The 22,880-nt window shown below is 35.6% G+C and overlaps 1 protein-coding gene across 1 annotated transcript in view; it reads right to left on the bottom strand.

Moving 5' to 3' along the window:
- Positions 1-22,880, bottom strand: part of LOC105513266 (catenin alpha-3) — a gene marked incomplete at its 5' end in the record, with an annotated part of 370,337 nt that overhangs the window by 165,382 nt on the left and 182,075 nt on the right. The gene's annotated exons all lie outside the window — the stretch shown is intronic.

Here is a 22,880-nt window from a genome sequence, read left to right as displayed (position 1 = left end):
TTTAGGGATAACATGAGAATTTTACAAAGTAAAATGACTTAACATTGCAAAATCTCTGATTTTTACTTAAAGATGTAGAATGTGGGTAAAAAAAGCATTGCTTCCACATTTACATCAACAATCAAAGCCAAAACTCTACAAGTCCATGACTTTTCTTAAAGCCAATCATAGTTGCCAAATAATAATTTCACTGACTGAGTTAAACAGCCAAGGAGAATTTTATTCAATACTGCTGGAATGGAGGGAGAGATGGAACTCAACTCTGCTGAAACAAAGGGAAGAGAGTTTTAACCACTGCGGTGAGCTAGTAGAAGAGTACTGGAGGACATTAGTAGAGATGGTCAATATCACTAGACCATCTGTGTTTGCTAAATGGTACTTACTGAATTGGCTTCTACCCTCCCTTAGAGAGTAGGAAATAGAGGTTTTACCTTTCTTGATAACTACATTTCAAAGAGATAGTTCACAGATGCTTAAGAAAGATATTCTCTTTTTGTTAAACTAGGAAGAAACTGGGACAAGATTTACATCACAAAGGGGCAGAGAAAGAATTTACAATGGGAAGTTCTCTAAAATAGATGCTTTAAGAAAAGGGAAGTCAAGGGCCTGTACTCAGAAAGAATCCTGTCAAGATGAGGAGAAATTTAAGGCTTTCTTGGTCAGAAGTCAGAAGTCAACTAAAGAACCTGAGATCTAGGGCAGTAAGTGTCTTCTGAAAGAGATATGATATAAGTGTTTGCTTGCCTTGGGTAGATGCTACCTGACATTGGCAAGTAGAATTCAGCTAGAAGAGTTGACAAATTAGTTGAGTATGAATCATCCTATGGCGGCAAAAAATAAGTAATTCCTAAAACAAGAAGGATCTGTTAAAAAGAAACAGGATATCCAGGCATGGTGGCTCATGGCTGCAATTCCAGTACTTTCAGGGGCTAAGGCAGGAGGACTCCTTGAAGCCAGGAGTTCAAGACCAGACTGGCCAATATAGCAAGACCCCATCTATAATAATTATCACAAAATAGGAAAAAAGTAAATTTTTTAAAAAAACAACTTTCGATACCAAAAAACAAAAAACTTTCAAACTTTCAATACCAAAGGTTAAACAATTCGGTCAATGAAATAAGGTTAAACTCCATAGACTATAATAAATATCCATGAGTTCATAGTGATATAAATAAATAATTGAATGAATAACTAAATGTGGGAGAAGCGACAGCTCTTCCCTAAAACTCCAATTAATAAATATAGAAGAAGTGAGGAAAGTGGAAAATCATGGGTTAGGCAAACACCACAGTAATTATTCTTTGGCAAGGTTCATTGACGGAGATTAAAATTCATAGGTGAACATTTGAGAAGGAATAAAATTGAATAATCTTAAAGCACTGCACTTTAGCTGGGTGCAGTGGCTCATGCCTGTAATCCCAGCATTTTGGGAGGCTGTGGCAGGCAGATCACTTGAAGTCAGGACTTCGAGATCAGTCTGTCCAACATGGTGAAACCCCATCTCTACTAAAACTATAAAAAATTAGCTGGGCATGGTGGCGGGTGCCTGTAATCCCAGCTACTCTGGAGGCTGAGGCAGGAGAATCGCTTGAACCTGGGAGGCTGAGGTTGCAGTGAGCCAAGATCTTGCTATTGCACTCCAGCCTGGGCAACAGAGCAAAACTCTGGCAAAAAATAAAAATAAAAATAAAAGAAGGCCCTTCACCCAAGATAGTTATTAATTCCAAAGAAAAAAAATAACGTAGTTTTTTCAGTGGAAAAAGCCATCAACCAACATCAAATGATAAAAACCAACATCACCAAAAATGAGATCTATTAACATCTTGAACCTCCTGATATGATGGACTGAGAAGGACATGTTAGTTTTGTGATGTTTCCTCCAAAAATGCATAACCTTAAAATAATGAGGAAAACATAAGATGAATTCAAATTATATGAGATTCTATAAAATACCTCATCTGTATTCTTCAAAAATATCAAGATCATGAAACATAAGGGAAGATTCAGGAAATACTATACTCTAGAGGGGACTAGGAGATGTAAAAGCTAAATAAAATGTTGGATCCTGGATTGAATCCTAGAACAGAAAAAGAATATAGGTGGGAAAGTTAATGAAATTTGAATAAAATCTGTGGTTTAATTAATAGTATAATACCAATGGTCATTTCTTCATTTTGACAAATGAACCCCGGATACACAAGTTGTTAACATTAGGGTAAACTAGGTGAAAAGCCTACAGGATCTCTCTGTACTTTTTTCGGCTTTCTGTAATACAAAATTACTTCAAAATTAAAAATTAAAAACATGCAAAATATGCACCTGAATCCTCATATGTATGTCAGCAAATACAGAATAATTTATTTCGTGGTGGCTATCATTTTCAGTCATTGGCATCCTACCTTCTTAGGTGGGCCCCTATCTGTCCTTTTCTCATCTTTCCTGTGTGCTCTCCCGCAGCAAAATACTGCATACTTTCTTTTTCTTTTCTTTTCTTCTTTTTTTTGAGACAGTGTCTCACTCTGTTGCCCTGGCTAGAGTGCAGTGGCGCGATCTCGGCTCACTGCACCCTCCGCCTCCCAGGTTCAAGCGATTTTCCTGCCTCAGCCTCCTGAGTAGCTGGGACTACAGGCACGCACCACCATGTCCGGCTAATTTTTCTTGTAGTTATAGTAGAGATGGGTTTCACCACATTGGCCAGGCTGATCTCGAATTCCTGACTTCGTGATCCACCTACCTCGGCCTCCCAAAGTGCTGGGATTACAGGCGTGAGCCACCGTGCCCAGCCAATACTGCATGTTTTCTAAGCACACTTTTTAAGTATTGTCATATATATATATATATATATATCCATCCATCAGAGTCTCATCTCCTAACACGGTACAGCATATTTTCCTGAAGAAAGAGTCCCTTCCCTAAAGGAAAGTCTAAAACTATTATTTTTTTTCTCTTTACTAGAGATCTTCTTAGTTGGGAGTGAAAAGAAGTGAGGGCCTAAGTAAACAAGAAAACATTATCCTGTGATCATAGATACTCACCAAAGCAAATTTAAATGTTAGTAATAGCTTATAAACTGAGATGCTATAAAAACCCATCTAGTTTTGGATAACCACATAGCTTGTCAATTAAAGCTCTACCCAATCTTAATACTAGAATAACATCATTAAATAACATGCAACTTGTAATTTAGGATGTTTAAATGGATCCTGATATCTCAATAAAATATTCTTGCTAAGACAAACTCCACAGGGCTGAGGCAATTGGATCAAGCAGCCTATGCTAATCTCCTCTAGATTCACCTCCCACTTGAGTATTTCTTCCTAATTATCACTGCCACAACCTCCTTGGTTTCACTTGAGGGTCAAAGGACCTACCACACACTTTCTATCTAACATCTTGCCTATGAAAAAATAAAATTTCTCTTAACTATCTATGATCAGCTAGCATAAGCCTGGACTATATATATAAATATTAGAAAAGATATTAAAGGTTTTGAAAGACAGACAGATGCAGAGTAATATGGTCTTGGTAAAGAGTCAACTAAGGTCTGGCTCGTTCTTCTATGCTAGTTATGACCCATCCTATACATTGTGGAAACCATCATATATCCATGACTGATCATCCAGGTACACAAACAGGATATTGTGTCCCAAATATAAATATAGGTAGTCAAGTCCTACAGAGGCTAGGGTTTTCTTATTATGGCTTTCTGAGCACTCACTTCTCCAAGTGATTTACATTAGAAATGATAGTGAGTTGGCTGGGGACGGTGACTGATGCCTGTAATCCCAGCACTTTGGGAGGCCGAGGCAGGTGGATTACGTGAGGTTGGGAGTTTGAGACCAGCCAAGACAACATGGAGAAACACCGTCTCTACTAAAAATACAAAATTAGCCAGGCATGGTATATGCCTGTAATCACAGCTACTCAGGATGCTGAAGCAGGAGAATCACTTGAACCCAGGAGGTGGAGGTTGCGGTGAGAAAAGATCACAACATTGTACTCCAGCCTGTGCAACAAGAATGAAACTCCGTCTCAAAAAAAAAAAAAAAGAAAAAGAAAAGAAAAAAAAAAAAAATGAGAGTGAGTTTTCATTCAGAAGAGATCAAATTTTCAAAATGTAGTTCTACAGGCTCTGAAAGTATGGCCCATGAGAATGCTACAGAAGAGTACGTAAAGCACCACAAAATATTTGACTATTCTGTTGCATGCCTTATCAAAACAATTCATGTACTCCATAAATATATACACCTACTATGTACCCACAAAAGTTAAAAATTAAAAAAAAAGAATGGGTCTTCCATTACAATGATATTCGCTTTGGAACTTCATGCAATCTATAATACCTTGAAATCTACCAGAAATTGAAGATGATTTCTAAAATTCTAAATTACTTACAAAAAAGTAGGCAGTACCTAAAATAGATGTTTCCTAACTAAATGTTTTTTTCTAAATTTTTGGAATTAGAAAAAAAATTCTTAGAAAAAAGACTCACCTTGACGAATTGAAAATATTTTATCTGTATACACACTGAATTTTTCTATTTTCTCTAAGCCTCCTTCAGCTAAAGATTCATTTAATAAATCCTCAAGTGAATTATGAATTAAAAATTTTAAAATAAAAGTGTTCGGGACAATTTGTAAAATAGAAGTTCCAATGGCATGTTTCAATGTTATATATCTATTATCTATGTATTTATATATTTATTTTTTTTTTTAATTTAAGGTGATATGTAACAAACTTGAGATCTTATAGGATAGGAGAACACCAGAAGAAGAATGAAATAATATATTCATTTTGAAACAATATATTTTCATTCAGGATTATTAATAAAATGCTCATGTTAGCGAGAAATGATTCACTAAGGAAAATAAATGAGGAAGAGAAGATGGATAAAGTGATAGGAGGAGGACGCACGACACAATTGAGAAGGCACTGAGGTAGAAAGAGAATTGGTGTTTGTTGGTATAATTTAACCAGTTTTCATTCAATCACTTGGACCATAGAAATTCTTTTTTTTTTTTTTTTTTTTTTTTTTGAGACGGAGTCTAGCTCTGTCGCCCAGGCTGGAGTGCAGTGGCGCGATCTCGGCTCACTGTAAGCTCCGCCTCCCGGGTTTACGCCATTCTCCTGCCTCAGCCTCCCGAGAAGCTGGGACTACAGGCGCCCGCCATCTCGCCCGGCTAGTTTTTTGTATTTTTTAGTAGAGATGGGATTTCACCGTGTAGATCAGGATGGTCTCAATCTCCTGACCTCGTGATCCACCCGTCTCGGCCTCCCAAAGTGCTGGGATTACAGGCTTGAGCCACCGCGCCCGGCCAGAAATTCTTAAAGTACAGTTCACATGCATCTGTAATAGATTACATCCTTCTGTATAATAAGTTAATGTGCAGGATTTTGAATATTTTCCCTTATTTATAGCATAGTGTTATTGTTTCTAGTTTCTTTTTTGATTTATTTTTCTTTTATAATCAAGAAAAAAATAAATGAAAGACAATATGGGAGAATGTCACCAGAGAGTCACAATGTTGGCATGTTATTCTGACAGTTCAAGAAATTATCAAAGAATCTAAGTTTTAAGTGCTAAAAACTGCCAAATCATTTTTTGTATTTATTCTTCTGATTACAGTGCCTACAACATTCATAGTTCTCCAAACAAAATCACGAGGCTTAATTGTTTTGAAATATACTTCTGTATTACATTGTCAGATCTCAATTAAAGGAATCTTCCTTCTATATGGAATGCAAGTAATTCAATCCCTTTTTATACAGTAGCATAATAATTATTTTACATGAATATTTATGTTAAAATATGGCACAATTACTGCCTGAGATTCAAAACATATAAAATACCCCTTTGCTGCTGCAACAATCAAAACACAGGGTTGATGGTAACACCTATCCTACATCAGCAGCACTAACAATACAATCAGTGTGTGCAAGCTAAATCCATATGGTCAGAACACACACCAACATTAAATAAACAAAACGTAATTCTTCTTGTCTTCTGAATGTGAATTTGGAGAGGGAAACATCTGGATTAGAAAGGCACTTAGCAGTAGACAAGGCTTTTTCAAGTAAAATTCCATTCAGGCACTAGAAATAAGACCCTCTGCTCAAGAGGCAGCAGCTGACACATGAGCCTAACTTAGTACTGAGACAGGATATAGATGAAACTGTGTCTATAGATGAGCACAAAAGGAAATTAAAAGTAAGGCTTCAATTAGTTAAGCTTTCAAAGGTAAAACTCTAGGGTGTTTGGAGGAATCTTTCAGGAAGATATACTCCAGTTTTACTGCAGACTCAACACAAATGGCTCTCAGACAAGTCACATCTATAGTAATTGGAAACATTTTCAAAGTAAAAGACGAGAGACCATGGTTTTTTGCCAAAGGTTTTTAAGCATGGGCTTTCATAGGCCTGTGAATTTTTTTTTTTTTAAAGTAGCAGAATAAACATACGTTTGCAAATTATTTTATTTTAACAAGTAAGGGCAATAAAACATACACATTTAAAACAAAAAATTTTAAAAGGAAGAAAAAATTTACCACAAAAACTTACCATCCACTATCACTCTTCTTTTATTAAAAACAATATTTTAACCTCAAAATTAGGAAGGTCTCAGTAGAAAAGAACGATCTTTTCCAAGAAAGAATGGCTGTTCAAGAATGTTGGTTTTACCTCTCCCCTATCCCGCAATCACAACTTCATTGTTAACTTGGCAATCTCCTGGAAGATTTTTGTTACTCACCACTGATGTGGGAGGTGTGGCTACTGGTGATAGAGTAGTAAGAAATTATTCAGGCAGTTACTGAGGGTGCAACAGTTCTTGGTAGAATTTTCTTTTAATAAAAAGCAGCCTCCAAATCATTTCTTTTCTGATAGAAAGCAGCCTGAAAAATCAGGCTGCAAGCATAGATAAGCAAGCTGGAAGCTTGTATAGGTAAATGGCAGCAGCTGTACCTGGAAGCTAGGTACATCCAACATGGCGATTCCTTCTTCCCTTTCCTTGTCATCCAACATGGCGATTCCTTCTTCCCTTTCCTTGTCGCCACATGTGCAGGTGTCATGGCACCAGCCAGGTAAAACCTTATGCACATAATAAAAGGTTTGTGGGCTATATAAATAGCATACCTGGCCAAACCAATACCCTGGCCCCCCTGTAAATCAAACACCATCTCCTCAAGCCCCTCTATAAAATCGATCTCATCTCACCCCAAACCTGGAAACACACTTGGTCACCCCCTTTCTCTGCATGAGGAAGCTCTCTCTTCTTTCTTTTGCCTATTAAACTTTCCGCTCTTAAACCCACCCCGTGTGTGTGTGTCGGCATCTTTGTTCTCTTTATCGCGAGACAACAAACTTTGGCTATTTCCTCAGACAACGATGTCGCTCGCTTCACTGGCATCTACTGGATGGAGACCAGAGATGCTGCTAAACATCCTACAATGCACAGGGCAGCTACTACAACAAAGAATTGTCTGGTCCAAAATGTCAACAGTACAAGGATAGAGAAACCCTTCCCTACACTGACATTTTAGCTAAGAACCAGTGTACATTTTGGCTCAGACTGACCCTCATGTAAGCTAACCAGTTTATGGAGCCAGTGATCTCTGGAGGGCTGGGCTGACTCTTTTGTTTTCAATCATTTTTAACAAAAATCATCAGCAGTAGAACCGCAGTGGTGAAATTCTACTCTATCAATTAGAACTAGCCTGAAAAATTGTCACTAAAATCTATTCTGCAATTCTATCACTTTGACATCAATCCCATTGGCTTACTAGTTTGTATCTGAACTTCAGGGCATCACAGTTAGTCTAGAGATAGTGCTACTATTTGGAAATGAAAGAATATTTAACCAGTTTGAGTCAAGAATTAGTAGCCTCTATCAAAAGATAGAAAACATAAATTTCTTCTTACAGTGGGCTTTAATAATGTATGCTTCATGAAATATTCAGTAAGAGTATATATACTTTCTATTAATGTAACATTTTAAAGATTAAGAAAATCAAATGGATTAATAACCATGGCTCACTCTAGATAGTAAAATTATAGATAGCTATTTTTTCTTATGTTTATTTGAAACATTTTGGTCCATAAAATTATGCACAAACTCTCAGTAGTATGGTAGGCTTCTTTTTCCCTCTGTACTTTCATACAGAATACCTTTATTTTTATAAAATATTGTTTCATATACCAAAGATTTTGAAAGCAATATTTTATGACTATTCTTGTAGGCTACATATGTATGTGTCATTATTTCTACAAATTGCATTGCAAAATGAGGTCATACTATGTATATTGTTTTGTTTCTTACTTTTTAACATTATAAAGTGTATCAGTGTCTGTATAATACAGATTCATCACATTTTAAAACTTTTATTTCATGATACAGATCTGGTATAATTTATTTACATGTTATTTTATATTTATGTAGATATGTATGTAGATAGGTAGGTATTTTGTGTGTGTGTGTGTGTCTGTCTGTTTTTGTATACTGAGTGGTGAATATCTTTCTGCAGTTCTTCAAATGTATCCAGGGCAAACATTCTAGAAGACAAAGAGAATGCACTTTTATAAAGGTTTTCAATGCTTACTTCCCAATTTCCCTGCAGACAGCTTAACCGAATTGATATCTCCACAAAGTGTTTGAGTATCAATTTTCCATAAAAACTTTCTGACAATGGATATTAACAATCTTTTTAATTCTTTTTCAACTGTTACCAGAATATATTTCATTGTTGTTTTCATTTGTATTTGTGTAATCTCTGATGAGATGGGACAACAATTTACATACTTATTATAAATATACATGTATTATTTGTGAATACCTTGTAATGCCCAGTTTTCTGTTGGCCGGGGTGGAAAGTGGAGTGAGGAGTCATTTCTTCTTACTAATTTGTGAAAATCTATTTATATTAATATATAAATATTGTCTTATATAATTTGTGATTATTATCCACTAAAATGGATGTTTGCCTTTATTTTGTGTTTTGTTGGTTTGGGTTTACTTTTTTCATTTCGTATTCTTGGCAGTAAAGTTTGCCTGCCTTTTCCTTTGTTTCTGTCTTTGGTATCACAGTTAGAACATCCTTTACCATCCCAAAGTCACAAAAACAAATATTTACTCCTTTTTATCTAGTACATATAAGGCCCTTTGTTGTTGTTGTTGTTGGAACTCGGGAGCTGAAGATTGCGTTAGTCATATTGTTCAGTTCATTGCACACTATCACTCTTGGTAAACAGAGGGTCTTCCTGCCCCAACCCAAATCTCTCTTCTTTCTTTCTTTCTCCCTCCCTCCCTTTGCTCCTTCTTTCCTTCCTTCCTTCCTTCCACATACTTTTGTTTATTCCTATTCCTTGTGCCTTGTTCTCTATTCCCTCCCTGCAAATTAAAATATAAACTGTTTTTTTAAATCTATTCTGGTTTGCCTTTATCTTAGATAACTTACACTTAACTCACTGGACAATATGAATCCCGTATGATTAGCAGTTGCTGTTCTTTATAAACACTATATTTTCATAGAACAGACCATGTGTTAGGCATCTACTTTGTTTTTACCACTATACAAGATCCTTTATATGCATTATTTCTAAATATAATATTACAAGGTAGGTATTCTCTGAGTTGAAATATAAGGAATCAGTATCTCAGAGAAATATACATATTACTAAATGTCATACAGTCACTAATAAAAAGGGCCAAGGTTCATCTTAGGGATGGGGACCCCAAGACCTGGGCACTCTTGGTGCATCTTACAAAAATAATAGCAAACAGAACCAAGCAAGTTCTGCATATTTTTAGAAACTATATTTGAAAATGAAATCCTTTTTCCTTTCAACACCATTTTATATTACTTTAGGAAATTTTAGTAACATCATCATTTCAAAGAACAACACAAATCTAATGCTACATTCATGACTATATAATTGCAAGCAAATGGATTTAGGCATCTGGTGTAATAACAGCCCTGACAACATAGCACTTCTTTTCTTCTGAGCTGCAGTTTGAAACTGGACCAGAGTAGGCACGTGGCTCAAGAGCTACCCATCTATTGAAACTCATGAAAGGATCCCATGTAAAGGACTTTGTACATAGGAGGAAATTTATTTAGCTTGGCCAATCAGACTGGCTTTCCCCAGAAACCGTTCTGAAAAATCTGAAGAGAACTAATTAGGAAGGTGAATGTTGCCAAGCTGCAAAAATAGCAGAGATGCCGTAAGTGTGAATCCACTCAACAAATAATGATGACAACAGTGATAGTGATGGTGGTGGTAATGATTATGATGATGACAGATATTTTTTATCACTTAATGATACATCATCCCTTAATGATACATCATCCCTTATAAATATTAACTCCTATAAGCCCCATAATAACCCTATGATGTGAGTATGTCACATGTGTATGTGTTTTGCTTACTAGCAAAACATGGTATGTCACATGAGTATGTGTTTTGCTTACTAGCAAAACACAGAAATGTTCAGTAACTTGCTCAATGACAACAGTTAGTATGTGGCAAAGTCTGATTCAAACATAGGAGTCTAGCTCCAGAAATTATGCTCCCCTTTAAAATGGTCTTAGCATCAGAAATGAGGAGACATGTTTGAAGGTTGACTTTTTCTAAAAGCTCTGTTTCTTACAAGTACATGACTATTACATAGCGGATGACTTTACACTCAAGGAAATGCTTCTGTTATATGTTTGTTCATATTTACATGGGATTTCAGCCAAGGTTTAGATGTATAGAGAATGCTATATAGCCTATACAACTTATATATCAGAATATATTAGAAATACATGCTCAAATTTCTAAAAAATAACTGAAGGTTAGAAATTACTTGCTGATTAAAAATATGAATATAAAAGGACTATCTCGGTTATGGTGATTTCAAACTACAAAGGTAATTTTTAGAATATTAGAAAGCATGTTAAAAAAGATGTTGCATTTGGCTTCGTTTTCTGCTACCTTACCCCTTACTACACACAGTGTCTTTAGTAGGAAAAGATGTAAGTACATCTTTTTTTAACTGGGGACTAATAATTCAACAATATGTATACATGTTCTATTTTCAACATAAATGAAATACGACTTTTTCAATGATGACAATTTAGGGCAGGAAAAGCAGAGACATACTTGGTAGCCAGATGTCTACCACAAACACCTCTAAACCTACAAAGAGAAAGAATCATTTGAGTACTTTAGCCTCAGAACATTCTTCCAAATGCCCATTGTCTGAGTAATTATCTACTAAAATACTCTTTTTGAAATATAGGAGTTACCCTATTTATTCTGTAGCTACATTATAATTGGTTGGATTCAAGTGCTGTATCTGAAACAACCCCACTGCCCCAAAATTTTCTTCACAGGTCTCTTTTCCCAAAGCACATATATGGTTAACACCATTTATTTATTGACTCAATAAATATTTATAGCATATTTACTAGCCAGGCACTGTTCTAAGTGTGGGGGAATACATCATGGGAAAAAACAAAAGAACATTAGAACTACTGCCTTTATTGAATTTACTGTCTAATAGGGAGACTAAACAAACAAGCAAATATGTAATACATCAGACAGTGAAGGTAATGTTATGGAAAAAAGTAAAGGAAAAATGGAAAGAGGTTATATGAGAGTTGGAAACAGTCACAGTTTTAAGTCGGGTGGTTAGTGGTGGCATTACTAAAAAGGTGATACTCAAGAGAACAAGTATGTCAGAAAAGAGGAGATTTGTTGGGGGATGAAGTCTGAAAGTTGAAGGAAACTAGACTTTAAGGCAATTCCTTGAGAAAAAAAAATGGTTACCAAGTAATACATAAAATTTCACTGTAAGTTTAGAAAGTTGTAAAATTATAACATAAAGTTATGTATATGAGATAATTTCTAGTCTAACTGACATCTTTGCTTGGTTTTTCAACTTTTAGTCCAGTCACAGTCAAAATTAATTTCTGCTCTTTCACCATCTCCAGACTGCTCAATTCAGTCTCCTCCATACCAATATAAATAGTAAGTCCATCTTCCCCATTCTGAAGCCAAACCTTCAGTTGTCTCTGACTTCTGTCTCTCTCATTCCCAATATCCAATCTTTTAGCAAATTTAGTTAGTTTTACCTCTCAGCATATATGCACAATCAACAACAATCAACCTCCCCATTTCTAAAATCCTGGTCTCTGTCTCCACCATTTTTCACTGTAATAATAGCAATGGTTTTTAAGTTCCTGCTTCCTCCTGTACCACTTCTCAGACTATTTTCAATACAGCATTCAGAAAGACTCCTTTAAAATATGTCATATCATGATTCTTCTGGCTTCAAACCCCTCCAGTGGCTTCTCATTCTACTCAAAGTAAAAACCAAATGTCTTATGATGGTTTATACATCATAAAAGACCAGGCCTCCCTTTTAGTTTCAGACTTCTATAACTGCTCACTTCACTAACATTCACCTCCAAAAACATTTTCTCCTCAGAACTTCTCTATTTGCTATTTCTTCACTGTAAATGCATCAATGAGTAGAAAACTCTGTTTAAATAATGGATGGAAGGCTAGGTTCACTACCTAGCAAGTAAGTCACATATATCACAATATACCACTTAAATTCATGCCTTGGTTGCATTATAAACTACTACTAAAGATATATAACTTTTGGTTTTTTGTCAATGTTATAAGGTGGAAAACTTGCATTTATGAATACCAAGGTTCTACTCTATAAATCAATGGAAGAGGAGAGAGATTTAGGCTTAAATCACAGAGGTTCTAATTGTTGCAAAAATATACTTGATGCCCATACCTTCTCTCACTCTAAAATACACTACATCATTGGTGATAAGAAAATTTTGACAATGGAAAAGCTAGATTAAGAAAAACTGTAATAAAAAAGATCTTTTTAATTTTTAAAAATTATATACTAAGCAATTCAGATTAGTTATTGAACATTAATTTTTACATAGAACTCCCCAGCAACCAAAGCAGGGTGAAAATGTACATATTTTAACGAAGTTCCATTTTCTGATAAGTAAGAGCATATTAAGATATTTGGTAAAAATCTTTCCCAGATTGAAATTTCAAGAAGCATTTATTAAAAGAACTCTTATATAAGAAGTTTTGGATACTATAATGTACAGTGTTTTAAACTTTAATTTTCTCTGCCTAGATTTTTATACAGTAACTTATAAAATTAAAGAAATAACACTAAATTTAAATTTAAGTAAAGGACTTAAAACTGCCCAAGTACACTACTTAACAATGGATAGAGATAGAGCCTAGTGAACTTGACATGTAAAAATCCAAAAGGAGTGAGTAAACTGTCCTTTAGATAGCTTTTCAGCAGAAGTTTTTGTTTTATTAAATCAATAGGGGCTAAAGTGTAAAGAAAGCTTTATGAGAGTAAAGGGAGTTGGGCTCATCTAGAAGAACTTTTGAAAGGAAGTGAAAAAGAAAAAGCTAGACCATTCTGACATGGAAAAATCAGGAACACAGGCTCAGGGAAAATCCTAACTCTCTGTCAGAAGCACAAGGATCATTGCAGCAAATAAAAAAGGGTTGAGGATCTGTATCCCATATATGGCCAGGAATAAAAAGGCACAGTGAAGGACTTTGGATCAATCAATATTTACACTAGCAAGTACTAAATTGAATATTTCAGAGTAGTGATCTAGCAATTTATAGTAAGATTTATCTGTCACAAGAGTTACAACTGTTGGAAGAAAAAAGGATAAAGAAATAAATTCATGTAATACCCTAGGCTCAATATATTAGAAACCTTGTGTGCTTTTAGGGCAAGATATCTTACAAAATAAAGCCTCTCCTTATGTTCTTTCCTATATGATGTGATTCACATATGAATTTGCTCTGTACTAAATAGTGTCCTACATTCTGCAGGTGTAGTGCTAAAAGAAGACAACATGTCCCCTGATCTAATGGAGTTCCGAATTTAGTAGGGAGGAAAATCCATTATATAGGAAGTTATACCAGCACAATGACTATCAAAATGTGAGAATCTCCACATGTAATGGATGATTATTGGAGGAAAACTATCTTGAACTTGGGTATCAGAGAAGGCTGGGCTAATCTGAAATCCTACTGATGAGCAGATACTGGTAAAGGGAAAGAGGGGGTGTTGTAGGAATTATGTTTCTCCGAGATAATGAACAGTGTGAGGGTGAGCCTGATGTCTGTAAGACCTGAGATTTCTGCACAAGGAGGTAGCATTGAAGAGAAAGTGGCAAAATATAATGCAAATGAGAGCAGATCCTGAAGTTCCTTTACAGAGGGCATTAGGAGATTGGATTTCACGCTAAGGGCAAGGGGTGACACTAAGACCTAAAAGGGCTTTTATGTATGATGACAGATGACAGATTTTTCACTTTGGAAATATCATGGGAGTTTAAGTATGGACACTGGAAGTTTACAAAACTGATGGCAGGAGACAAGTTGAGAACATACTGCAGAAATCTAGGTGAGAGGTGCCAGTGATTGAACTAAAGGAGGGACCAAGATGGCATGAATGTTCCCCTCTGCTTGAAAACGGCTTTCTCCAAGTTGTAAACCTATCTCCTATTATAAAGAAAACATTTATTAGAAGTTTTACTATTTCTTTGGGTAAAGCCAGTTAGCAAACTTGATGGCCTATAATCCCTCTCACCTCATCTCTGAAAAATCTTTGTTTCAGCAGAGTTGAGCTCAGAATGAGTTCTAGCCTTTGTTCCATTGCAAAAGCCTTGAATAAAGTCTTCCTCTCCTATTTAACTTTGGGGCAATTCTTCCTTGACAGTGGTGATAGTGGAGGTGGTGAAAAATGGAGAAGTTCAGAAAATACTTAGAAGAATGTAAAGCCAGAATATGTCGTATGATTAGCTATGGGGAAGACTCAAAAACTATTTCTGAGTTTAGATTTGTGCAACTGAATGTACAGAGGTGCCTTAAGGAATGTAAGAGTTTGAGTAGATTAGTGGATTAAGGTGGTGCATTTGGATTTGGAAACAGTGAGATCCACAGATGCCTGTGATTATTTCAAGGAGAGGAAATTTGTAGGCCTCCCAATATATGTAGTCAGAGCTGAAAAGACAGGGCTAGACTAGAATCATGTGCCTATATATGATATTTGAAATCTTGAGATTATGTGAGAATGTCTAAGAAAAGTAGGAGGAAGAGCTGGAGGATTTTAGGGCTTAGAGCAGTACTCTAATAAATCTTAATGTTCAAAAATAGATAGAGGAAAAAGAAACCATGAAAAATATGAAAAAGATCACCCAGAAAGATAGGAGAGCAGAGTTACTGCCAAACATAAAATTGAAATGATAGAAACCAATGATGAGAAAATGTATTGCCTGCTGTCTTGCTGCTGATTAATGTAATTTTATCTAGATTTATTCAAACTGTTTTTTATAATAAGCCAAATTAGATCATGAAGATGGTAATGAGGTCATGTGTCCCAATATTTTGCAAGGTAATTCCGTACAAATTTGAGTTATTGAGAGTATATTCTGATAATGATTATGGTCTATTAAAATGTTTTTAATTTTTAGAGTAAACCACTCCTCCATGGAACTTTTTTTCTACTTTCATAGTGAAAGATATTCAGCTAACTGCATGTAAACAAGCAAAAGTGAGGCAGTTTTTCCTATCTACAACATGAAGTTTACACGGCTTTTTTTTTACACTAAGAATCATCGCTAGTATTTTAAGATTTGATATGTTCCAGTTCATCTGTTGATATTGACATTTTGAGGTTGTGTCCAGTAACCTAGGCAACAGTTCTTATTTCTGTCCTAATTTACTTCTATTTATAGAGCTTATATAGATTCAATGGCCCCAGCAATTTTCTCTAAAGCAGGGCAGGTTGACAAACTGTATGCTCTTAAGTGAATATAATGTTAAACATATGACAGACCTTAGTCATCAAGCAAAGACTGCATATTACAATTTCTGTAATTTGGGGTAATCAGTATATATGACGAATAATGTATCTTTAAAAAGGTAGTGTAACCTGGTCACAATGAAATATGAAATGACTATTGTTGAAATTATAATATTTAAATGTTTTGTTTTTAATGTTCTATTCATTAAACTCAATTCCAGCAATTTAAACTAGCAGCTTCAAATATCCTAAAATAAAAATCTTACTTGGTCTAATTCAGTGCTGTTAAACAAATTCCCTTTCTCACCTCTCACCTACAAGACACTATAATCAAAGTTTAAGTTGTGTGAGACAGAACAAAACCTTTGATTTAGTATTTGGACCTTACTGGATTTCAAGCTGTATAGGCGGAGGAAAGAATGACTGTAGAATATTTCTTCCTGGACAGGGGCCAAGAAAGAAGAGGTGATTTTAAATGGCTACTTGCAGAACTGTCTCCAACATGCATCCAATAAATATCAGAATGAGGTGTATTTTTTCTCTTTTTAAAAAAATCATTATACGTCTAGAATAATTAAATGTTGTTTTTTCTTTTTTCTTTTTCTTTTTTTTTTTTTTTTCTTTTTTGAGACAGTCTCTCACTCTGTCACCCAGGCTGGAGTGCAGTGGGAACAACCTCCACTCACTGCTACCTCCGCCTCCTGGGTTCAAGCAGTCCTCCCGCCTTACCCTTCCTAGTAGCTGGGTTTACAGGTGTACACTGCCATGCCCAGCTAATTTCTGTATTTTTAGTAGAGATGGGGTTTCACCATGTTGGCCAGGCTGGTCTTAAACTCCTCACCTCAGGTGATTCACCTGCCTCGGCCTCCCAAAGTGCTGGGATTATAGGAGTGAGTCACTGTGCCTGGCAGAAAAATTAAAAATAGAAAAGTTGGAGTCCTGTATAACTTTATGAGAACTGACAGAGACAGAAACAAGGCCGGGCGCGGTGGCTCAAGCCTGTAATCCCAGCACTTTGGGAGGCCGAGATGGGCGGATCACGAGGTCAGGAGATCGAGACCATCCTGGCTAACACGGTGAAACCCCGTCTCTACTAAAAAATACAAAAAACTAGCTGGGCGAGGTGGCGGGCGCCTGTAGTCCCAGCTACACGGGAGGCTGAGGCAGGAGAATGGCGGGAACCCGGGAGGCGGAGCTTGCAGTGAGCTGAGATCCGGCCACTGCACTCCAGCCTGGGCGACAGAGCGAGACTCCGTCTCAAAAAAAAAAAAAAAAAAAAGAAACCAATGGATTACCAAGCTACCAAAGTTCCACGAAGAAGAAAAACTCCCAGTGCAGAGCCAGGCATTTTAATAAATGATGAGGGAAATAAGAACTTGACAACTACTGGGTCAACTTTTCTGTGAGGTTGCATTAACAAGAATAGGTTTTGGGGATATCTATTTCAGTTCTAGCTTATTTATGTGAATACAGATTTACATAAACATGCTGGCATCATTAAGAAGCACAATGCCTTCTTCCTTTTAATCTCTTAAAGCACTTCTTGATTAGTCCCCTTCTTAAGGAAAAAAACAATTTCAGAAGACTTCCGATAGTAAAGTGTCAGTGATGTCAAAAGCACTTAGTACCATGAAACGGGAAACCAAGTAGTCACATATCAGGAGACAGAGAGATTTGTATTTACAAAGCTCCCTGAGCTACTGAATAAAAAGTCAAAGCACATCAGGAGTACACAAAGATCTGCAGTTTTCGTGCGATTCATTTTATAAAAATCAAAATTTATTGTTCATTTCCTATGTGCCAAAAACCAAACAAGAATTTTCAGATATCTAATTGAATCTTCAAAAACACCTATGAAATAGATATTATTATTATCATCACGATTTTACAAATAAGAAAACTGAAAGTTAGAAATGTAACTTTATGAAGGTCATATGGATACTAATTGGTAGAACTAAGATTTGAATCAAGGTTTATGTGACTCCAAAGTCCATCCTCTTGGCTTATACATTATAGCAGTTCTATAAAAGGCAAGTCATTTGCTCACCTATTCTATTCTCAAAACTCTCTTTCAATCAATTTTATGAAGAGTCTTTTTAAACCCACAGTTATTATCCAGGTAAGTTTGAGGAACTTTCAGCTGCCACCTTGCTGTAACTTAAATAATTTCCTAAGTCTCTACTATGACTGCTGCCCCATTGCAGAAAATAAAACAGGAAAAACTTCTAGAAATTAAAATTCTCATTTTATTGAAATATCACACAGAGCAACGTGATGAGAGAATGACTAAGGAGCAATTGCCTTTGCTCTTCTGGATTCCGTGGTGGGAACTAACTTTGGATCCTCATCCTGCAGGATCCCCTGCTATATGACTCGACTTGCCTAATAGTCCACTAGATCAAGGTGAAGTGACTCACTAAAAGAGACTATCAGGGTCTGGGCATTACCAGGTAGTTTCTGAATGGTAATCAACAAACCGATTTTGCTATTGATAGAAGATTGCAGGATGGGGACATGTAGAAATTTGCAAGGTTTAAATACATCTGATTTTAAGGTTTATGGTCTTCAGTTTCACAAATCATCTTTCTAGTACAGCAATTTATAATATCAACTCTATAATACTGGCTGTTGCAATAGTAGATCAATGATAACATTAAGGGATGATGAGACTATTCCAGTTTACAAGTATGCCGTACTGGAAAGAGAACATGTTTGAGGCCAAAAGATCTGATATTTGGTCCCAGTCAATAAGACTTGCATAAACTACTTAAATTTTTTGTTTCATTTCCTAATTAGTAAAACCAAAAGGAAAATATAACAAAAAAATAAGCTCCAGGGCTTTTTATAAATAAGCTACCAATGTGAAAATGTTCTGTAAACTACAATGTGTTAGATAGTATCACACACTGCTCTGTTTAAATAGAAAATAATGTATGTTTGTATGTCTGTATGTAATATAACATTTTAGGAAGCTTTTAGGACTTACAAAAATCTTATTAATACATTTAGAAATTTTATTCTCTTTAAAAAAGTCTATTTTCATGTCTCTTTTGAATTTGAGTTTTTCAGATAAAAGATGCCTATTTTATTCTGGTTGAAAGCATGAACAGAATAAACAATGAGCTCTGTGAAGAATGTTCTATGAACCCGTATCAAACTCAAACTCCTGTGTCACTCCGGTATGCCTGATCACTGGATATAACCACGTATTGGTGCACTGAGCATTCCTGTTTAATAATTAAGATCATTACTGATTTCCTCTGCTGTTTCCATTGCCACTTCATAAGTCATGCATTATTGGTCTTTTAATGTTTTGTTCTCATTGACCACAGACTCTAAATCATTATATGTGAGTTACAGACCTTTACAATGCCTAGTGGCATTTGCCACCGGTGACAACAATAATAAATGATGTTGAGCTGAAGCTAGGAGGAATGAAATACAGAAAGTAAAATGATAATAAATAACTGTCACTCCATTACTAAATAGTGCCTGGTTCTAGCACATGTTCAACACAGCAGAGTCTGCATAATCCAAGAACTAAAAAGGCATTTACTCTTTAGTAATAGCAATAACAAAAAAGAAATTCATTTACTCATCTTGTGCTGTGACCCCAAATTCCACACTGAGCATGGCATGAGTATTTAAAGAGTTCTCAACAGAATCTCCTTCAATATCTCATAGTATCTTCTCAAAGTGAGAGTGCATGTGAAATGTGCCAAAAGTTATACTCAGTCCAATGGATATGAAATTACAGCAATTATGGCCAGAACGTGACAATAATGTCTCAGATGGATATGAGACTGAAGACATAAATATCATTTTATTATTATAAGGAGCATGGAACACAGATATTAGTATAAAGAATATGGGACTCAAGAATACAAGATATCTGGGAGATATTGTAAAACCTATCTAAATATAATGCTGGTTCTTGTTGAGTGATTTGGGTGGGGACCAAATTTGAGCTATCCTTTTCCTTGGCCATCTGTCTCATAAACTTAACTTATGAGAGTAGAATCTGTTGTAATAAACTCACAAGGCAGATATAATGTAAGGGGTGTTATTCGTATCAAATCTTCTACAATATAAAATAATTTCTCTTCAAAATATAAAGGAAAATTTGTGTCTTCCCCTTGTCAGACAGCTATGACACCTTTTGCTCTGTCCTCTTTCTCATTCCATTAATGACACACCAGGTTTATTGCTCTGGTGGTAGTCTATTTGTTGTTTAGTAAAGGACTTTTCCTAACTTTATTTCCTAAGTAAATTGACATGTGGCAATCACAGAAGGTCTCCGAGTCTGAAGACATAATCCTTTTAACAGACAAGTTACATAAATCTGAGCCTTAGTGATCTTATTAGTAAAACTGGAATAATATTAATATAGCAAAGTTAATGTGAAATTTAAGTAAATGGTATATGTGGAGTAATTTTCTTTTATTATTTTCTTCCAAAAAGCAGAGTCTGAGATTGGAACGTAGTTTGGGAAATAGATATTAGAAAACAGAACTGGGAGCCTGGGAAGAACAAATCAAGAAAGAAAGGACAGCCAGTCTAAAGACACAGTATCAACATGGTTACAATTGATCCTCCTGGGGACCCTTTCAGGTTCCGTGGAAAATGCATTTCCGAATTGTCTATCTTAGAAATAGAATAGAACTATTGGTCAAGAGTCACTCTATGTGGGGGTCATGCTTCATATGAAGTTGTATACGTATTATCATCACTGAGCAGTTACCAGACGAATTCCACATAGCAGTTGCTAGGGAGCCCCAATGCAGGAAGTGAATAAAATCCAAACTATTTAGGATTTATGCAGAGGAGATTTGTAAGAGCAGAGAATAGCCAGGTTGAATATAATGTTGCCACCAGTAGATTTCACGATTTCGTGGTCACAATCTATCTTGTCACTAAACAGTGGTGAGGTTTTCACCCAGCGGCATATTCCGAATAAACTGGATTGTCCGAGAACTGTGCACAGCAGAACACTGATGCAAGATGCAGAGCAGTTTCAGGGTAATTTCCACAACATTAGGAGCAGTGGCTTCTATGAAAGATCCTTAAGGTTCAGAACCACAGAGATAATCAAGTTTGTAACCCATAACGGGCAGCCAGTCATCTAGCTGGCCTGGCCTATACTTTGGACCAAGAACAAAAATACAAATGAAAATAGTAGTAATAATAAGTTTACCATCTTATCATATAATGTGGAAGTTTTTGAAACACGTCCATATGCATTATCTTATTTGAAGTTACCAATGATGCTGTGAGAAACTATGGTATTATTCATCTCATTTTTCAAATGAATAAATTTGGTTTTCTAACCAAGTCTTCATCGTCTACAAGTTCTAAGCCAGAATAAAAACTGAGGTGTGTTTATGCTAATTCTGGCATTCTAAAAAGAGCCTTAATTTTAATAAAATTTCCTTTGGTCAATTACTTTGTAAGCCTTGACACCTACGCTTCACCTTCAGTGACATCAGCCTGAGTGAACCACGCACCCACTTCCCTGAAAGCATGAGCAAAGCTTACCTTTAGCAAAATGTGCTTCCAATTCAATTTCCATTCATAAGATGTGATCTCTACCAATGATGCCAACTAGATTTGATGGAAACTAAATCCAGATGCTGTGTGACCCTAGACAGTTTTCAACACAAATTGGCTACTAGAGGGCTGACAAATAACCCGAATAATCTGTAAGAAACTCAAGAAAGTAGTATTTCCCAATATATCACCAAATACTATCTATCTGGCTATGTAATAATGGTGTCTACTTGGAGAACTTTTTTTTCTGCACTAAAATGAAATATTCCTATTACCAAAATTTGAGATAAACAATGTTTCTGATAAAATATAGGTTTTATTTTCTTGGCTGATAAATATTATTTCTAGGCAATCTGAATGTCTGCAAACATGGAACTTTCCCAAATTTATCTTTTCCCATATTATGTTTCACTATATTTTCTGTATTTTATAGTAAATGAGAAAATACTTAGCACACTGTAAAAACAAATATGTAAATTCAAGATATTATTGTTAATAAAAAGATATAGTTAAGTTCTAACGAGATAGCTTTTTTAACATACATTTCACATGTATGAAAGTAGATAAACAGAAGCAAAATATTTTACATAATATGTTGTGGGATTTTTAAAAAGGCAATCCAAAAGAATAGTAGAAACAGAATCTAACTCTCTGCATCTGTTTAAAATTAGATATTTTTCAGTGTATTCACTTATTTTCCATTCTTAGGAAATAGAAATCCAAAGGATTATAGGTAAAATTTGGTAAAGCCTAAAGTTATTTTTTTTTTTCAAGTCAGTGTCCTCAAGCCATAGAGTAGAATAGAATATCAAAACATGTAAGGGAATATCAATATTTTTATTAAAGGAAATGTGCACTAACATGCATTTGTGACATGGAGTTTACCAAACAAGTCTCTGCTTAAAATGTTTCTGAGGGCTGTATAACAGTATGTCTACAAAAACAGAGTGTGCACCAGCCTTTCAATGTAAGTTTTACAACATCAGATAGATCCATGAGAGACCAGAAAACAGAGGGAAAGGTTACGAATTTGCTTCCATCTCCAAATTCTATGTCACTGAATTTAAGTAACCTAATAATAATACTAATAATGATGATCATGATAATCATGCTATTGTTGCTGCTACTACTACTATGAATAACAGTAACTAACAGTTATTCAGAAGTTAGTATGAACTAGGCACTACATAAGTGCTCTGTTAGTTGACTCAGTTCATTCCCACAGTAATCCTCATATGAAGGATACCATTAGCATCTCTGCTTTACAAATGAGGGAACTGAGGTACAGAGAAGCTAACTGACTTTCCCAAGTAACACCCCAGAAGGAGGTGGCAGATTCACATGCATTCCCAGGAAGCCTTAGGCATCATGCTATACTATGTGGGTTTCAGATCCAAGGTTTATAGTTTGGTCTGCAGTTGCAAGCTGTAAGTGGCTAGGATGCCAAACTTTCACAGATACCCAGGCACTGGGTGGA

Source organism: Colobus angolensis, unplaced genomic scaffold (assembly GCF_000951035.1).
Source record: "Colobus angolensis palliatus isolate OR3802 unplaced genomic scaffold, Cang.pa_1.0 Scaffold226, whole genome shotgun sequence".
In the NCBI taxonomy this organism is placed as follows: domain Eukaryota; kingdom Metazoa; phylum Chordata; class Mammalia; order Primates; family Cercopithecidae; genus Colobus; species Colobus angolensis.
Note: the sequence above shows the minus strand (reverse complement) of the source record. Positions and strands in the feature narration are given on the sequence as shown.